Source organism: Manis pentadactyla, chromosome 8 (assembly GCF_030020395.1).
Source record: "Manis pentadactyla isolate mManPen7 chromosome 8, mManPen7.hap1, whole genome shotgun sequence".
Classification (NCBI taxonomy): Eukaryota; Metazoa; Chordata; class Mammalia; order Pholidota; family Manidae; genus Manis; species Manis pentadactyla.
The window spans coordinates 3,832,787-3,846,851 of record NC_080026.1 but is presented as its reverse complement, the minus strand read 5'-3'; the positions used below and the strand labels follow the sequence as shown (position 1 = coordinate 3,846,851).

The 14,065-nt window shown below is 38.9% G+C and overlaps 1 protein-coding gene across 1 annotated transcript in view; it reads left to right on the top strand.

The window, feature by feature from the left end:
* Positions 1-621: 621 nt before the first annotated feature.
* The window catches only part of WDR33 (WD repeat domain 33), a 92,439-nt gene continuing 78,995 nt past the window's right edge, over positions 622-14,065 (top strand). The window contains exon 1 of the mRNA XM_057505441.1: positions 622-1,020. The gene's annotated coding sequence lies outside the window, so the exon portion shown is untranslated. The remainder of the gene's footprint in view (positions 1,021-14,065) is intronic.

Below are 14,065 nucleotides of genomic sequence, written 5' to 3'. Positions count from 1 at the left end.
GAGCCCAGGCCGTGTCTTCTTTTTACCACTTAGACCAGGCCTCCAAGGCCAAAGATTGTCAATCAATTACTTCCCCCGCCCTGCCAAAAACCCTCACAGTAAACAGCTTGTCTACTTAACGGTAGGCAGGCCCGCTCTGCAGTACAGACTGGGATGAGATGCACTTTGCCTTTACTTTGGTCTCACCGCTCTGACTTCCCTGCCACCCTGAACCCGGGCTCCCCCGCAACAAGGCTGCTGCGCACACTCTTGCCCAAGCCTCGGGCGAATGTACACGCTTGCTCTCGGAGGCAGCTGCTGGGCCACATGGAGCGGTTATCCTTAGCTTCAGCAGACACTGAAGTCTTCCTAAGTGCTTGGACCACAGTGCTGTTTTCACAACTCGGCTCTTGAGGAAAGCAGACAACCTGGAGGCATGATCTGCACCGGGTGGTGCGTAAAGCCAAAGGCGAGCTTGACTCAGCTGGAGGCAGTCGTGTAAATTCTCAAAACACTGTCAGGCAGGACTCCCACTTCCACGGATGAACGGATAGGCTGAGCAAGGTCCAGCGCCCGTCCCGGTTTGACTCGCGGTGGGTTAGGCACATAACCTGCCGTAACTGCCGCCCCGCCCCCGAATAAATCTCTTATGTGAATTTTGGAAAACGGGGTGTTTTTGAGAGCATCAAGTTAGCTCACAATGGGAAAAGGGAAGTCAAACTGCGCACCGCTCTCCGCGGGAACAAAGGCAGCGCGCAGCCTACCAGCGTGCGGACCCAGCCAGGCCCTGCCCCCTACTTAAGCACACGCACGGATGGAGCCCCTGGAGCCCGGCGGCCCGGGCGCGATGACGTATGCCGCCCGACGGTGCGTGATGATGAAAGCGCGTGCGCTCGGTGGCTCACAGGGAAGATGGCCGCTGCTCCTTTAGAGGAGAGGGACTGAGCGGGGCGAAGGGAGGAGGCCGGACGGGAGACACTCCCGCCAGTAAAGACGAGCCCTTTTCTCGTATTCATTAGGAGCTCTGCTCAGCGCCGGAGGGTGAGTGCAGCGGCGGCGCGGGACAGCTGGCCTGCAGCAGGCGGCCGCACTCCGCCATTTTCACGCTCGGTCGTTGCGTGCTTTGGGGGCCTGGAGGGCGCCTGGGGACGGGCTGGCGGAGCAGGAAGGATCGGCGTCAGGGCCTCCTGGAGGCCGGTTCGCGCGTGGGGCGGCGGTCCGATCTGGAGGCTTGGGGCTGGCCGGGGAGGGCCGGCACGCCAGGACGCAGGGCCTGAGCCAGACCCGAGCAGCCAGAAGACGCAGGTCGGGTAGGCCCCGGCCGAGACGCGGAGCAGGCGCAGGGAAGCGCGCCCGCCGAGGTCTGGGCGGCAGTGGAAGGGGCTGGGCCGAGCCGAATGGCGTGTGGCTCTGAGTGGTTGGTTGAAGGAGGCCCCGGAGGTTAAAACCTGTAAAGCAGCGGAAGCTTTAGACTCGGTACCACCGTGGCTTGAAAGCGGTATTTGTAACAGGGGTTAAGTCCACAGTTTGACAGGCGACAACTCTGCCCCTTTGGAATAGGTACATTGCTATTTTGTTGCTTTAGATTTTCCTACAAGTGTCCCTTTAATAACTCCTTCCACATCTCTGACTTTTAAGTTGCCTCCTGGCAGCTAGATAAGGATCTTAGAAAGCATTCTGTAAGAAAATAATAATACGTGGTCGTAACCCTTGTGGTTAAGTGGCTCTTCCCTCGGAGGAGGAGGCCGGGGTATAGGGAATTCCGTAATTGGGTCTGTGAAAAGTACGAGTTACTTGTAGAAAGTCTGTCAAGAATGTTTTGAAGTAATTTCTACACAGATGACGTTAACTGTTTAGGAACTTTGGAAGATATTAGAGTATGAGCAAAAAACCTGAGCTGACTTGTTTACCTCTCGGGAGCGCGGATTTGACAAAGTACACCGTGGAGATCTAATGCACGAATTTTTTTTTTGCCTGTGGACTCGTGGTGCAGTGGTAGATCTGTTTAATTCAAACAGATCCTTTAGAGACTTAGTTAAAACGAAACATGTTCATTGTTTCCCCGGCGGCATTTTTCTTTTCCAGGGACACTTGTAGGAAAATCTTAATTGCATTTGACACCCATCTTTTATTACCATCAGATACTTGTTTGCACTTTTTAACTGGTCTCCTTGCCCAGAAGGTGATAAAATACTCTCTTGATCAGAGTTTGTGCTGAGGCTTGAAGTTCCTTATTTAGCTTGTTTTCTTGAAATATACGTAAAACTTTTTATCTTTCTGTACTCGTGGGAAAGGTTTTGTTGGAAAGTTGGCCTTACATCGCAGTGCTTTAGGAAAAAGTAAATCCTTATCTGTGAAGTCTATGGCTTAACTTGAGTTTTTCGGTTGGTGAAAAACATTAAAACGACAGATTTGCCATCCTAAAAAAAAAGTTTTCTCTTGACCCAAGCTTTAATTGTACAAACGACTTAAGGTGGTTATTTTGAGCTCTCCTTTGTAAGTAGTAAATCCATATACTTTTCACATTACTGTGGGGAAAACATGTTATTTGATTTATTGCCCAAGTTTGAACTGTTCTATATTTCAGAATAAGAAAGTAAAATTTCAGTAAAGCTTTATAACTACAAATCCATTGACAAAGGTATTAGAGAAAGTTTTTCACTTATGAATTTATTAACATAATTCTCTTGAGGTTGCTTAGCAAAAAAATAGGAATTTTACAGGTATTTTAAGATAAAGTAGTTTTGATTAGTTAGAGCCTGCAGATTAGAAATCTTAATTATCATAGTATTTCAATTAAACGTCATAATTTTGCCAGTTCTTATTTATGCGTTCTGGATTTGTTTAAGACTCCAGATGGTCCTAGTTTTCTACAAAACATTATTCCAGGATTCTGTGTTGAAATTTTCTCAGTTGCTGTAATGTAGTGTGACAAGTCACTTGACCATTGCTTTAAAACTTAGAAGTATTTTGTGTTTTCTTTTTGGCAGTGATGTAGGTTCAAAACTTTTCCACTTGAAACAGTTTCTCATTGGTAACATTTCTGTTTCATTGCAAAGGATTTATACTCCTCCTAGACAGGGAAGCCCTTAAGTATGTTGGAAAATCTTAACCACATTACTCTCAGCTTTTTTTTGGCGTTTGAACATTTTTGTATTTTCTAGTATATTGACTCACTTCATAATGGTTATACTGTACCTTATATTCATAATTTGAGTGCTTATAAATTCCCAGAGCTGTATAGTGTTGGGAAGGGCATGGGTTTCAGCAGCAGACAGACCTGGGTTTGCATCCCAGGCTCACCACTAATTAGCTTTTTTATATTAGGTCAGTTAAACTCTCTGAACTTCACTTTTTCCTTGTATATAAAAATGTTAATTATAATACCTCAAAGATGAAAGAAAGTGTCTAGTAAATACCAAGCATTCAGTAAATTTTGGCATTTTTCTTTCTTTAATTGAAATTTAATTGGTGAAGTCATCTTGTCAGGTGTTTTTTTTTTTTTTAGGTAAAATTGACATATAAATAGTTTAAGGTATACAAAATAATGATTTGCTATCTGTATGTGTTACAAAATGATCACAGTAAGTTTAGTAACATCCATCACCATACATTGTTACAAGTTTTTCTTTTTGTGCTGAAAACTTTTGTATCTACTCTCTTAGCAACTTAGAAATATGCAATATAGTATTGTTAACTACAGTCACCATGCTGTATATTACAACCCCATGAGTTGTGTATTTTATAACTGAAAGTTTGTACCTTTTGAATCCCCTTCATCCATTTCTCATACCTCCCCCACAGTTTTAAGTTTTCAAGATTAACTCAGATATCTTTGTTAGAAACTTCATGACTATTTCATTCTTCTGGTAATATTATTCTTTCTCTTTGCTATTAAAGCATTTTGTGTATATCTTATGTATTGTGATTGTGTATCTTCACTAACTTTGTGAGATCTTTGAAGGCAGATGCTGTAGTGTCTTATATTTTTGTGTTCACAAAATAGGCATTATAAAAATTAAGGAATCAATGAATGAATTTCTACAGAAATTCCCCCCATGACTCCATTGGGATCTGTGTTTCACACAGACCTGGTTAATTTCTGCTTCTTGGTCTTCTGCCTTTCAGACTATTCATATCCTGTCCATTCCTCAAAATCCAGCTAAATTTTATCCTATTAATGAGGTTTTTAGTGACTTTCCCTTTATTTATAATTCTCTCCAGCTATCCTAGGGTTGGTGTGACTGCCTTCTGTTACCTTGTGTCCTGTAGTACCTGGCATATGTCTTACTTGTTTTGAGCAGGTCCTTGGGTAGGATGATAAATACAAAACTACTTTAGGCTAAGTTTTTAATAGGCATGTGCTATATTTACTGTCCCACTTAGATATTTTTTAAGGAGCAGTTTCCCTTTTTTTGTATGTAGGATATTCTTGTAAATTTTTCTGTCTTTATATGTTATGAGAAATTGCAAACATCTAGAAAAGCTGAAATAATTATACAGTGAACACCCATTTAGATTTATCTGTTACTAACATTTAGCCATTTTGCTTTAGCCTTCTACATACCTTCCTCCATCAACAACCAGTTGAAATCAAATTGCACATATCATGCTGTTTGTCCCCTAAATACCTCAGGATCCATCTTTATAAAGTACTGCCATTTTCTGGCACTTTTTACATTTTAATTTCAAACTAGATTCCAGACCATATAAAAATACAATACCATTCTTACACCTAAGGCACTTACTTAGCAAAAGTCTCTGGTATCGACTTTTTAAAGAATGTTACATACTTGGAATTTGCTGAATGAATGTTTAAATGTCACTTAACTTGTTTCTCTATTCCTTTTATTTCCTGTAAATTAGAAGTTAGATCTAGAGGGGTTTGATTAAATTTGGGTCAGATATTTTTGGCAAAGATGCTTATAGGTGATTGTAGTTTACATTGCACCACATCAGGAAGGACAGAATGTCTGATGGTCCCGCTTCTAGTAGTGGCCCCTTAATAACACAGTGGGACTGCCAGATGTGAACTTGCCCCACTGTTCACGATGCCTAGGTTTATGTGGTTAGTGTGGTGTCCACATTTCTTCATGGAAAAGGCACATTTTCCCTTCTCACCAGGTTGGTAATTGTTGGTTTAATCACTTTTTTTCATTGGGGATTTTCTAACTCTGTTATTTGTTTACATTTATTAGCTGGTTTTTATGGGGGGAGGGGAATGCTTCCTCTGCATTTGTGTTCTAAACTTTTAAGTTTTGAAATAAATACAAACTTGCAGAAGAGTTGGAATAGTAGTACCAAGAACTACCATAACTTCATCCCTCTTCACTAGTTAACATTTTGTCACATTTGCTTTATCCCTCCTTCCTTCTGTCCTTTCCTTTTTGCCATTTCATAATTTTTCTAGAGTTGTTCACAGACATCATGTAACTTTTCCCCTAAAACCACATTCTTATAAATCCCATAATTTAACAGATTCTGTACATTTAATATTGACATACTATCTAATACTCAGATTTCATTTTCAGATTTCTCCCGTTCGGCCAGTAACATCCCTTATAGAATGTTATGTCTTTAGTCTTTAGTCAGGACTACTTATTGGGCCTTTTTTTCTGATTTTTTTTTTTTTTACAGTATAGGTCACTAGTTTTGTTTTCTCTTAGTTTTCAGAATATTATTACATACTCAGTGGATTTTTTTTGGTATGTTAATTATGATCATTATTGTTTTTGATGCTTAAATTGCCCCAGATTTGGCCAGTGTGAGCCCTTCTTTGAGCTGGCTCTCATGTCCTTCCCCCTCTCCTTTTTTTAAAAATTGAAGTATAGTTGATATACCATCTTATATTGGTTTCAAGTATACAACACAGTGGGTCAGGAGTTACCCCTGTTATTAAATCCTCATCCCCTCCAATACGGCTACTCTCTGTCAACACAGGAAGATGTTACAGAATCGTTGGCTCTGTTCTCCACGCTGTACTTCCATCCCTGTGACCAATTTACGATTGAGAGTTTTTGTGTCTCTTTATCCCCCTCCCCTCCAAACCTCGTCCCCATGGTGACCACCAGTCATTTCCCAGTGTCTTGAGTCTACTGCTGTTTTGTTCATTTTGTTTGTTTTGTTTTTATGTTTTACAAATAAGTGAAATCATATGGTATTTGTCTTTCTCTTCCTGCCTTATTTCAGTGAGCATAATACTCTCTAGGTCCATCTCTCATGTCCTTTATGACTGAGTCCCAGTTACTCTTCAAGGGTTTTCTTGTTTTTTGGCAAAACAAAATGACCCACTTCCTTTTTGCATTTTCCTTTCTTGCTTGTTTATGGCTCCCATTTCTCCAAAGAACCCTTTTTTTGATAGAAAATAATACTTGACAACAGTTGGGTTCTAGGTCGTGTATGCATTATTATTAGGGTGTCTTTGCTTCTAGTCTCTTTTCAGTGGACATAGCCAGGGAACAGTTTTTCAAAAATCATCAGTTTAGAAGGAACAAAACAGCAGCAGAATCACAGAACCCAAGAATGGACTAACAGTTACCAAAGGGAAAGGGACTGGGGAGGACGGGTGGGAAGGGAGGGATAAGGGGGGGGGAGAAGAAAGGGGGCCTTACGATTAGCATGTATAGTGTTGGGGAGGGCACAGGGAGGGCTGTGCAACACAGAGAAGACAGGTGGTGATTATATAGCATCTTGCTATGCTGATGGACAGTGACTGTAGTGGGGTGTGTTGGGGGGACTTGGTGAAGGGGGGAGCCTGGTAAACATAGTGTTCTTCATGTAATTGTAGATTAATGATAGCAAAAAAAAAATAATCAGTTTATATTGGCATTTAAAATTCCAAATCAGAGTTCACGTTATAATTGGGGTTTCCTACACAGAAAATAAGTTCAGATTTACAGTGCTATTACTACTAACAGCCTTACTGGGAGCAGCTGATTTCTTTTCAGGCCTTATGCTCCGTAGAATGTAGCCTGCTAAAGAAGGACACTTAGAGACCTGTGTTCAAAAGCTACTTGAAATAGCATTCTTTTTTTCCAGTTATTTGGTCAGTTTGATTAATTGTTATTTCCAAGTTTGCCTTTGTGTTTCTTATCAGGGTGTGCTTTTTTTCTTCTTGATTTAGTTCTTAATGTATTAAATATTTACATGGTTTAAAATTTAATACTGTATTTAAAGAGTACTTAAGTATTGCTTCAGTCTCTAAGCTCTCCACCCTCTTCCTCGCTCACCCAGTGTATGTGTATGTATATTCTTATTTTCCCTTCCTTACAAAATCAACATGTTGTAAAACCTTGGGATTTTTTTTGGTGTGTGTGTGACAAGAAAGGATTTGCCATCTTAGGCATTTTTTAGTGTACAGCTTAATAGTGTTAAGTATATTCACATTGTTATGCCACAGATCTGAGAACTTCTTTCATCTTGTCAAAATGAAACTTTCTACCTATTGAACAACCCCTCCTTTCCCTCTCCTAGTCCCTAGCAGTCACCATTCTACTTTTATGCTGTGAGTTTGGTTACTTTATATACCTCATATGACTGGAATCACACAGTATTTGTCTTTTTCTGACTGGCTTGTCTCGTTTAACATAGTGTCCTCAAGGTTCATCCATGTTGTATCATGTGTCAGAATTTCCTTTCTTTCTACAGTTGAATTATATTCCATTTTATATACCACATTAATTCGTCCATTCATTTGTGGATGGTATTTGCGTTGCCTCCATCTCTTGGCTATTGTGAAAAGTGCTTCTATGAATGTGGGTGTGCAAATATCTCTTTGAGACGCTTCTTTCAGTTCTTTTGGATATATACTCAGAAGAGGGATTGCTGGATCACATGGTAGTTCTATTTTTAATTTTTTGAGGATCCTCTATCCTGTTTTCCATAGTGCTTGCACCATTTTACAATCCGCTAAAAGTGCAAAAGGGTTCCAGTTTCTCCATTCCTCACCAACTCTTGTTACTTCCTGTTTCTAGCCAAACTGATGGGTATGAGGTGATGCTTCATAGCGGTTTCAATTTGCATTTCTCTGGTGATTAATGATGTTTTCATATTCTTGCTGGCTATTTGTGTATCATTGGAGAAATGCCCATTCAAATACTTTGCCGAAATTTTAATTGGATATTTGATTTTTTTTTTTGTTGAGATATAGTTCTTTATATATTCTGGATATTAACCACTTATCAGATGTATTATTTGCAAATATTTTCTCCCATTCTGTAGGTTACCTTGTCATTCTGTTGAGTGTGCACTTTGCTGCACAAAAGATTTTAAGTTTGATGTAGTCCCATTTATGTATGTGACTTTCTTTCTAGCCTATCCAATAAATTATTCCATATCAATTCAGAGCTTTCCCCCTTATGATGATGTAATTTATAATAAATAAATATTTGGTCTTCATCCAGTTTCTGGCACTGAGCTCCTAATACCCTTGGAATTTCCTAAATGATTAGAGTGATAAAAGTGTCTTGCTATTCATAACAAACCCCTTTTGTCCACACCTGAGTGTGTGTTCATTGAGGTGACTTTTGGAGAGCATCTAAGGATGGGGGCTGGTCTCTAGGGAAACCAACCATGTGATTAGAGGGTTGGAACGTTCAGGTCCGTCCCCACCCCCCACCCCCACTTCAGGGAGAGAAGAGATGGGGATCAAATCCGTTGCCAAGGGCCAGTGATTTAATCAGTCAAGGTACTGTAGCCTCCCTAAAACACAAACGTACACGGTTTGGGGAGCTTCCAGGTCGTGACCACATGGGGATTGGGGGAGAGAGGCAGGCTCGGAGGACCTGAAAGCTCTTGAGGCCCTTCAGAGGGACCTGCCCTGTGTCTCTCTTTCATCTGGCTGTTCCTGAACTGTATACTTTAATAATAAATCAGTAATTTATTAAGTAAAATATTTAGGTTTTCACTTTTGGGCTTTTACAAATGTACTGCTATGAGTGGTCATGCACAAGTTTTTCTGTGGGCGTAATGCTTTCAGTTCCTTGGGGATATACCTAGGAGAGGAATTGCTGGGTATTCTGGTAACTTTGTGTTTAGGATTTAAGAAAATTCCAAAGTGTTTTCCCAAGAGGCTGCACTATTTTACCTTCCCACCAGCAGTGTGTGAGGGTTCCAGTTATTCCACATTTTCACCAACATTTTGTTTTATTGCCCCATTTTCTGATTATAGCCAGTCTAGTGGATGTGAAATGTTACCTCATGGTTTCGATTTGCATTTTCCTACTGACTAATGATACTGATACCTTTTTATGTGCTTATTGCCATTTGTGTATCTTCTTTAGAGAAATATCTATTTATATACTTTGCCCATTTAAAAAATTGGATTGTCTTTTATTATTGAGTTCTAAGAGGTCTTTATATATTTTAACTGCACGTCCCTTATCAAAGTATGATTTGCAGACATTTTTTAATTCTGTGGATTGTCTTTTCACTTTCTTGATGGTAGTATTGTAGCACAAAATATCTGATTTTGACAATGTCCATTTATTTTTTCTTATGTTGATTTTGCTTTTGGTGTCATATCTTAAGAAAGCTTTGCCTAACCCAAGGTCATGAATATATATGTGTGTGTATATGTTCATAACATTATTTGCTGTATTTAATGCAATTAGGAATTGGTCAAGCAATTGACTCTTCCCTGCCAGGAATATGGATTGTTCTCCATGGGTGTAAATAAGAAAATAAGTTGACTTTTGGTTAGAAAGCTGTAAACTTTAGTTTTGGTTCTAATAAAGGCAATTTTGAGTAACTGTACTGAATCTTTGTAGATGGGAGGTTCATAGCAAAAATAGAAGGACATATGTTTCATTGGTGAAATTCTTTTAACTTTGTTTTTAGATATTTGATAAAATCTCAAGTTTATTGTGTCCTTAACCACTCTACTTTTGAAGCCCAGATTTAATTTGTTTGGTGGGAAATACCAAACTGAGACAGTGTGTGTCATAGGGTGATCGAAGATACCATAAATATAAAATTCTGAAGAAGTAGTTAGGCTTTTAGGCTAATGTGGATAATAGAACAAGAGATTGAGAACTGCTGTCCAAAGTCGAGAGTCAGGCTGTAAGCTTGTCATTTCATCTTGCTACTGACAAATTTGAAATATTCAGGACCTTGCTTTAGGACTCCCTTTGAGAGTGATTGTCCTTGTGTATTCTATTAAATGCTTTTGCGTTCAGTTTAGTTGTTAGTTTAAAAATGAGCTGAAAGAAACTTTGGAATATTCTTACCTGCTCCCTGTGTAATCTTGAAATTATAGAATACTTTACTTCTATAGAAGTAAAGATCATCAAATCTAGACCCTTTAATTTAAAGGTAAGGAAACAGGATTGAGGCGATTGAGTTTGTTCATAGTCACATTGTTAGTAGCAGAATCCAGGTCACCTGAATACCAGTTTAGTGTTATCTTCTTCACCTTTACAAAAACAAAACAAAACCACCCAGAACATTTCATAGAGCAGAATGGAAAGGCATTTTGGTTTATTGTCTTTGGAAGAGGGCTAAAATTATAAGTTATGTAGCTAGAAAAATCTAAAGTAGGAAAATCTGCCATCAGAAATTAAGTGGTCATATTACTTTGTGGTCTTAAAATTGTCTTATCTAGCTTTCTTAAAAATTTATCACCAATTAGGAATTTGGTGTATTTTTATTTTATTAACCTAATGATTTCCCCCAGTGCCTTCGTCATGTTTCAAGTATTTAAATTGCACTTGATATTATCAGGGAGTTTTTCACCCACATTTTCTACCCACAATACTGGTTTCCAACTGTATATCTTATATCAGTTATGTGCCCAGAGTAGACATTTCCAGTACTGTGTCTGACCATGTCCATATATAGTAAATAGCATTACTTTTATGCTATTTCTTTTTTTTTTTTTTTTTGCTATTTCATTTTTATACATTTATTCATTTATTTATACTATATGCATATGTTAAAAAGGAAAGAAAAAGCTGCACGAGGATATACAGTTATCTCTCTCCTTCCTGCAGTGATACTCCAATCCCCTTTGATCTGTTCCATAGCTACAGTTGTTATTAGTTTGTCGTGACTTCTTCTACAGATATTTTGGGCTATACATAACAAATGTGTATACTGTAGTTGTGTGTGTGCCCCCTTTTTTTGTACTTTGCTTTTTTTTATTAACATACTTTAGAGATCCTAATAGAACTGCCTTCTTTATAACAAATAGTTGCATAATATACATTGTATAGATATTTTATGATTTACTTTAACTAGTCCCCTACTTAATAAATATGGGTGATTTCCAGTCTTGTTATTACAGACATTACTCTATGGAGTGACCTTAGGCATATGTGTTTGTGCACATGTGGGAGCATTTATGTAGAGATACACTCATGGAGATAGAATTGCTCGATCCAAGTATTACACAGTGTATGAATATGGTTGTTTTTCTCACATCATTTCTCACTTGTTTATCATAGTTTTTGTTTTTTTGCATGATGTTACTTCTTAGTACGTGATGAATCATTCTTCATCATGAGTAACAAGGGGAATTTAAAGTCGCAGATTTGTCCCTTTTTAAAGTAATTTTCATGTGATATATTTTTATATGGTAAAGTGTTAATGCAGTTTGTTGCATGCATTATGTAAGGTAGATCCTGAAAGGTGGCCCATTAGAGTCCTGTCTGGCATCTGTTGGAATTTCAGATTTTAGTAAAATATCTAATAAAAGATTTCAGGGAAAAATAGGCTCACCTTCTACCTGGATTATCATAGTTGGCCAAACTGTTTTCTTGCCTTCAATCCTTGCTGTACATTGCATAGGATAAATTATCTTCCTAAAATTCAATTTTATCTCCTACATTCCTGGGTTGATTCATCATCAACTACAACAGTGGTTTTTATACTTTTGGACCCCATGGGGATGGAGTGAAAGTTGTAGACTTTCTTCCCAGAAAACATGTAGTATGTAGTACCATGTTAGAATCTTGCATGCATTTGTCACGTGAGAGGGGTCATCGGACTCCTTTTGCTTGCTCATGTACATCCACAGGCCCCAGTCAGGGCTTCCTGCTTTATTTGATTTAAACTCTTTAGCATGTGTGGGTTAGCATATAGGCATTTCAGAATCTAGCTCCAGTAATACGAATTTAAGTTTCCAATTTTGCTCCTTTATCTTCACCCTACCCTGTCCATGAACCCCTTTTATTTTATTTTATTTTATTTTTTCATTGAAGTGTAGCTGATAGACAACCATATTGGTTCCAAGTATACAACACAGTGGTTCAAAGTTACCTGTATTATTAAATCCTCACCCCCACTAGTGCAGTTCCTATCTGTCAACATAGGAAGCTGTTACAGAATCACTGATTATATTCTCCATGTTGTACTGCCGTCCCTGTGACCAGCTTACATTATGATTGAGAATTTTTGTGCCCCTCTATTCCCCTCTCCCCCAAACCCCTTCCCCATGGTAACCCCATTATTTCCCAGTGTCTATGAGTCTACTGCTATTTTGTTTTGTTTTTATATTCTACAAATAAGTGAAATCATGTGGTATTTGTCTTTCTCTTCCTGGCTTATTTCACTTAGGATAATACCCTCTAGGTTCATCCATATTGTTGCAGATTTCTTTTATTTATATGGCTGAATAATACTCTCATCATATATATGTACCACATATTTTTTGTCCTTTCATCTACTGATGGACACTGAGGTTGCTTCCATAATGTGGCTGTATATTACTGGGTTGTATGATATTTCTATTTTTAGTTTTTTGAGGAACCTCCATATTGTTTTCCATAGTGGCTGCACGAATTTACATCCCCACCAACAGTGTTGGAGGCTCCCTTTTCTCCACTTCCTCACCAACACTTACCATTCCTTGTCTTTTGGATGGTGGCCATTCTGACTGGTGTGAGGTGATAGCTCATTGTGGTTTTGATTTGTATTTCCCTGATGGTTGGTGATGTGGAGCATCTTTTCATGTGCCTGTTGGCCACCTGTAGTTCTTTGGAAGAATGTCTGTTCAGGTCCTCGGCCCATTTTTTAATTCGGTTATTTTTTTTTTGGTGTTGAGGCATGTGAGTTCTTTATACTTGGGACGTTAACCCCTTTCCATGAACGACTTTTAAAAACTCTGTTATACCTGAAACTAATACAATGTTGTATGTCAGTTATATGGCAATTAAAACAAAAACAAAAAAGCTCATTATTTCCCTCTCACTCCTGCTTGCTGTTTCCTCAGCCTAGAACTGTTCCTCTGCCTTCTTCACCTGGCGTATCCTTTTTTTTATCATTGTGTTAGTTCGTTCATCTGAAACCTTTCTGTTTTACATCTGCTTCCCCACCCATTACTTGTTTTTTGCCATAGTGGTTCCTGTCACAACATTAAAAAAAAAGCCTTTAATATGCATTTATTACGGCCATGAGTTCATCACACTTACTGAGTGCCTGCTGGGATCCACATCTGTTTTTTTTTGTTTTGTTTTGTTTTTAACTGTGGTAAAATATGCTTACCATAAAATTTATCATTTTAACCATTTTTAAATATACACTTCTGTGACATTAAGTGCGTTCACATTGTTGTACAGCCGTCACCACCGTCCATCTCCAGAACCTTTTCAACTTCCGCAGCTGAAACTCTGCACCCATTAAACACTAACTCCCCGTTCGTCCCTCCCCCAGCCCGTGACAGCCACCATTCTACTTTCTGTCTCTATGAATGTGACCACTCTGAGAACCTTATATAAGAGGAATTATACTATATTTATCCTTTTATGGCTGGCTCATGTCACTTAGCATGTCTTCTAAGGTTAATCTGTGTAATGTGTTACAATGTCCTTCCTTTTTAAGGTTCTGAATGCGCACACCACATTTTCTTCCGTCACCAAAGAGGGACATTTGGGTTGTTTCCCACCGTTTAGTTTTGTGAGGAATGTTGCTGTGTACATGGGTACACAAATGTTCGTGTCCCTGCTTTCAACTTTTTGGCTATATGCCCAGAATCCTGTAGCATTTTGTATACTCTTAAAGCCCTTTGCCCTGCTGTATTATAAATATTTGTATGTCTGATTATTTTAAGCAAAAGCAAGTGGTGGGGAAGCTTGAGAGATAATGTAATTGA